Below are 6,000 nucleotides of genomic sequence, written 5' to 3'. Positions count from 1 at the left end.
TCAGGAACCAATCCATGCAACAAACCTCGATGCCAACTCTGCCCCCATATCTACACCAGCGACACCATTACAGGACCTACCCAGATCAGCCACACAATCACCAGTTCATTCACCTGCACGTCCACCAATGTAATATACGCCATCATAGGCCAGCAATGCCCCTCTGCTATGTATATCGGCCAAACTAGACAGTCTCTACAGAAAAGGATAAATGGACACAAATCAGATATTAGGAATGGCAATATACAAAAACCTGTAGGAGAACATTTCAGCCTCCCTGGCCACACAATAGCAGAGCTTAAGGTGGCCATACTGCAGCAAAAAAACTTCAGGACCAGACTTCAAAGAGAAACTGCTGAGCTTCAGTTCTTCTGGAAATTTGACACCATCAGCTCAGGATTAAACAAAGACTGTGAATGGCTTGCCAACAACAAAACCAGTTTCTCCTCCCTTGGTTTTCACACCTCAACTGCTAGAACAGGGCCTCATCCTCCTTGATTGAACTAACCTTGTTATCTCTAGCTTGCTTCTTGCTTGCATATATATACCTGCCCCTGGAAATTTCCACTACATGCATCCGACGAAGTGGGTATTCACCCACGAAAGCTCATGCTCCAAAATGTCTGTTAGTCTATAAGGTGCCACAGGACTCTTTGCTGCTTTTACAGATCCAGACTAACATGGCTACCCCTCTGATGCTTAACAGAGTGGTCATGAGGGGAACTGTGGGACACCTCCTGGAGGCGACATAAGCAAACACAGTGTCTACACTGGCACTGTGTAGCTCTAACTTTGTTGCAAAAAGCTCTACGCCGCTTGCCAAAGTGGTTTTATTTTGTTGGTGTAGCAAAAGAATTACATCAGTGGGAGGACCATTGTTGTGTGTACACCTTCATTGTTTTGTCAAGAAAACTTGACTTTTATTGACAAAACTGTCTAGTGTAGGCAAGGCCCTATCTTAAATATAGGATATTGCTACGGTTAAAAACAAGCAGGAAAATAACAACTGCAGCAAGGATAATTACAATAATGACAAAACTCCTAACATTTTATACATCATAAACAAAAACTGGCACCATAAAATAATTTAAAAATAAAGATTTTGTGCCAAAATATCTTATTTATATAGAATTCAGAACCAACGGCAAACTGTAATCTAATGAAAGCCCAATGAATGCCAAGAAAAGTAACAGTTTCCAAACCACATTCACGTATTTTTGATCAGATGCAGACTAGCAAACATAAAATCATATAAAAACCCAGCACCAGAATTGAAACAATTTATTCGCTGGAGTGCGCTGTAACCGCTATAGTTCAGGTTGCTGGAGTGTGCCCGATCCAATCCATTTCCAGTTGCTCATAACCAGTATTGCCAACCCCAAGCATTCAAAGACCACGAAGGCGACATCCCAAAATTGCGAGACCTGCTAAAAAATCATGTTTTAAACATGCTCCACGCGGGGTTCTTTGCATCTGCCGCCCGGTTGGTGCGTGTTTGGGGTTGGCACGTTCAGCGTTTTCTCTGCAGCCACCGGCGCTAGAGCAGCCCGGGCCGCCAACAGGCGGGGGTGGGGGTCTCCTCGCCCGCAGCCGGACTTTTAAGGAAAGCGCCACAAACCCGCCGGCAGGCGGTGCTGAATCCCGGCAACGGGCGCAGCGCGAGGAGAGGATCCGATCCCCCCCGCAGGGCGACTCCGGTCCGGAGCTTCCACCCCACATCCCGAGACCCGACCCCCTCACGCAGCACGCAGGGGCCGGGGCGCATGCGCCCTGGAGTTCTCTCGCTCAAGGCGGTGGCGGCGGGGACGGCCCGAGGAGCCGGAGAGGGGGCGCGGGGTGAGTGGGGAGGCTCGGCGGCAGACGCGCCGTTCGGGAGAGGCTGAGGAAGCGCCCGGGCGGGATGGGCACCGCCCCCCCCCCTCGCCCGCGCTGTGAACTGGGGAAGCCGCCCCGGCCTGGGCCGTCTCAGTGCTCGCGCCCCCGAGCGGCCGTTGGGAGAGCGGGGCCGGGCTCGCCTCCTGCCGCGCGCGGAGCTCGGGTCGGGAGCGCGGCAGCGGGTAGGCAGCGGAGGCTGCTGCCCCGGGACCCCCGCGGGGCCGGTAGCTAAGGCGGGAAGAGGCGATGAGCCCCGGGGGGCCGCTGTCTCGCGCTCCCCCCTCACCTGAGATCGCCTGTGGTCAGCGGTGTCTGCGGGGGGCGGCCAGCCTGACTCAGCCTGGCTATTTCGGATGCCCGACGACAGTTTAACCGTTGATGCTGCTGGTGAAAATGTGTCATAGGACGTTCTGCACAATCTGCAGCGAGTGACAGCTGATATGGGTGCCACTTCGGTGGCTTTTAAGAAAACGTCTCCACTTCTTCCCTTGCTCGAAGGGGGTGGGGGTGGCAATCCGTATTCCTCGTAGCGTGGCCTTGCAGTAGGGGGAAATGGGGGATCACTCCCCATCTCCTGTGTTTGTGTTGTCTCCTAGTGTGAGGGGTCCTCCGGGTACAATCATGTATTGGGATTGCCATGTCCCCTTAACTCTCCAGCCTGGGCTGTCTCTCTCTCATAATTCTTGACTAGTGACAGTAGCAAAGCTCTCCAGGTGCTGTTAACACTTAGCCGCCAGCATGCAAGAACCCACATAAGTTAAGTGAATGCCGTGCAAGCCACTCATGAACTATACAGAGGGAAGCAAGTTCAAGTGTTTATAAGCAGTAGTCATATAGGACAAAGATTGTTCCAAAAGAAATAGAAGCACAGTTGCAGTCTAAATTCTAAACTTTATCAGACTAAGCAAGATTTGAATCAAACAGCTTTTCTCACCCCATTGGATGTTGTAGTCGTATTACAGTTCTTAATACATAGGCTGAATTTCCTTCTCAGCATGGGACCAGTTTCCTTAGTTCAGACTTACTTTCTAGCATTCTTGTTGCTGGTCAGTAGGTCATGATGGTCCCTTAATGCCTGTTTGGTTATGGCTCACCTCCTTAGTTGTCATTGGCAAACTGGCAGTGGGCATCTCCCAAACTCGTAACATATTTCAATAACCGTATAGCAAAATCTCATGACTTCATACACAATGATATACATAGCAGGGTGGGTTTTATTTAAATCATAGACTCATAGGTCAGAAGGGACCAACATGATCATCTAGTCTGACCTCCTGCACAAGGCAGGCCACAGAACCCCACCCATCCAATTTTATAACAATCCCTAACCCAGGACTGAGTTATTGAAATCCTCAGAATTGGTTTGAAGACCTCAAGCTGCAGAGATCCACCAGCAAGCGACCCGTGCCCCACGCTGCAGGGGAAGGCGAAAAACCTCCAGGGCCCCTGCCAATCTGCCCTGGAGGAAAATTCCTTCCCGGCCCCAAATATGGCGATCAGCTAAACCCTGAGCATGTGGGCAAGACTCACCAGCCAGCACCCAAGGAATTCTCTGCAGTAACTCAGTTCCCATCCCATCCAACATCTCCCCGCAGATCATTAAGCAGACCTATCTAGTGGTAATCCAAGATCAATTGCCCAAATTAACGATCCTATCATAACATCCCCTCCATATACTTATCAAGCTTTGTCTTAAAGCCAGAAAAGTCTTTTGCCCCTGCTACTTCCCTCGGAAGGCTGTTCCAGAACTTCACTCCCCTACTGGTTAGAAACCTTCGTCTAATTTCAAGTCTAAACTTCCTAATATCCAGTTTATACCCATTCGTCCTCGTGCCTACATTAGTACTAAACTTAAATAATTCCTCTCCCTCCCTAACGTTAACCCCCCTGATATATTTATATAGAGCAAGCATATCCCCCCGCAGCCTTCTTTTGGCCAGGCTAAACAAGCCAAGCTCTTTGAGTCTCCTTTCATAAGGCAGTTTTTCCATTCCTCGGATCATCCTAGTAGCCCGTCTCTGAACCTGTTCCAGTTTGAATTCATCCTTCTTGAACATGGGACACCAGAACTGCACACAGTATTCCAGATGGGGTCTCACCAACGCCTTATATAACGGTACTAACACCTCCTTATCCTTGCTGGAAATACCTCGCCTGATGCATCCCAAAATCGCATTTGCTTTTTTAACAGCCATATCACATTGGCGACTCATAGTCATCCTGCTATCAACCAATACCCCAAGGTCCTTCTCCTCCTCTGTCGCTTCCAACTGATGTGTCCTCAACGTATATCTAAAATTCTTATTATTAATTCCTAAGTGCATGACCTTGCACTTTTCACTGTTGTATTTCATCCTATTTCTATTACTCCAGTTTACAAGGTGGTTCAGATCTTCGTGAATAGTATCCCTGTCCTTCTCCGTGTTAGCAATACCCCCCAGCTTTGTGTCATCCGCAAACTTTATTAGCGCATTCCCGCTCTTTGTGGCAAGGTCAGTAATAAAAATGTTAAATAAGATCGGTCCCAAAACCGATCCTTGAGGGACTCCACTAGTGACCTCCTTCCAGCCTGACAGTTCACCTTTCAATACGACCTGCTGGAGTCTCCCCTTTAACCAGTTCCTTATCCACCTTACAACTTTCATATTCATCCCCATCTTTTCCAATTTAACTAACAGTTCCCCATGCGGAACCGTGTCAAACGCCTTAGTGAAATCTAGGTAAATTATATCTACCGCATTTCCTTTATCTAAGTAATCTGTCACCTTCTCAAAGAAGGAGATCAGATTGGTTTGACACGATCTACCTTTAGTAAATCTGTGTTGCAATTCGTCCCAATTACCATTGACCTCTATGTCCTTAACTACTTTCTCCCTTAAAATTTTTTCCAAGACCTTACATACTACAGACATCAAGCTAACAGGCCTATAATTACCTGGATCACTTTTATTCCCTTTCTTAAAAATAGGAACTACATTAGCAATCCTCCAGTCATACGGCACAACCCCCGAGTTTATCGATTGCTTAAAAATTCTCACTAACGGGCTCGCAATTTCACGCGCCAGTTCCTTTAATATCCTTGGATGGAGATTGTCCGGGCCCTCCGACTTCGTCCCATCGAGCTGTTCAAGTACGGCCTCTACCTCAGTTGCGGTAATATCCACTTCCATATCCACATTCCCGTTTATCATCACAAGTAAGGAAGACTCAATTTAATCATGGATTTCTACATAAAAGTGCACTCTTGTTGGTTGTTATAACCTTAATACATATTCCTCACAACTCAGAGATAGATGTAAGTTTTATTCTTAGAAGGTACACACTATGCATTTGAAAAGTGATTTATTTTGAAATCTTTTCAGATTAGTTTTACAGCTATATTTGAAAATGAATGGTTATTTCATTTCCCAAAGTTAACTGAAAGATATTTATGAAGTCATTGGGAGGTGAACTATCTCCAATTCCACAGGTTAATCATTAATATTTGGAGGATTTTCTTGCCTTGCTGAATTAGAAGGAGAACATCACCAGACAGACATTTACATCGTTTTATTTAACTAAAACAACAACATTACGTATTCTGGATTTTTTTTCTTCAATGGCAAACATAATATTTTAACAAAACAAGCATAAGAATTTTGTGAATTTAGTTAAACATTCAATTTTTTTAAAATCAGGTTTGTTTTTGTTAAAATTGTTTTTAACTAAAATAGTTAAATGAAATTTTTTTTTTAAAAGCAAAAATTAAATAGACTATGTCATACAGGTCAACATGAGAAACTTAAAATATTGGCTTCTGCAGCTAAAGTTGTCTTCACCTTAATTTTCCTGTTTGTTCATAGTCTGGAAAAGAAAAACAAGCTTCCCTGCTTTTTCAGGTCCCAAACAATTTCTCAGTTTGGAATGAATTAGTCCAAAGGATGAAAATATTCTTTCTACACCAGCAGAAGTTACAGCTGTTAAAAGTGAGATTATCACTTCAACAGTCTCTGAATCCAAGTGCTTAAGTGACTTCCACCAGTTCACTGGTGTAACTTTCTTTAAAACATCATCAGCAAATGTATATTTATTGAATGGTTCACCCTTAACTCTGAAGTTTATTATAGTTGGCTTTATGGAGGGATG

The 6,000-nt window shown here is 45.6% G+C and overlaps 1 protein-coding gene across 1 annotated transcript in view; it reads left to right on the top strand.

Moving 5' to 3' along the window:
* The first annotated feature begins 1,735 nt into the window (after nt 1–1,735).
* The window catches only part of LOC127043931 (uncharacterized), an 80,765-nt gene continuing 76,500 nt past the window's right edge, over nt 1,736–6,000 (top strand). The window contains exon 1 of the mRNA XM_050938222.1: nt 1,736–1,836. The gene's annotated coding sequence lies outside the window, so the exon portion shown is untranslated. The remainder of the gene's footprint in view (nt 1,837–6,000) is intronic.

The sequence above is a fragment of the Gopherus flavomarginatus genome, chromosome 2 (assembly GCF_025201925.1).
Source record: "Gopherus flavomarginatus isolate rGopFla2 chromosome 2, rGopFla2.mat.asm, whole genome shotgun sequence".
NCBI lineage: Eukaryota > Metazoa > Chordata > Testudines > Testudinidae > Gopherus > Gopherus flavomarginatus.
This window is presented reverse-complemented; position numbering and strand designations above follow the sequence as displayed.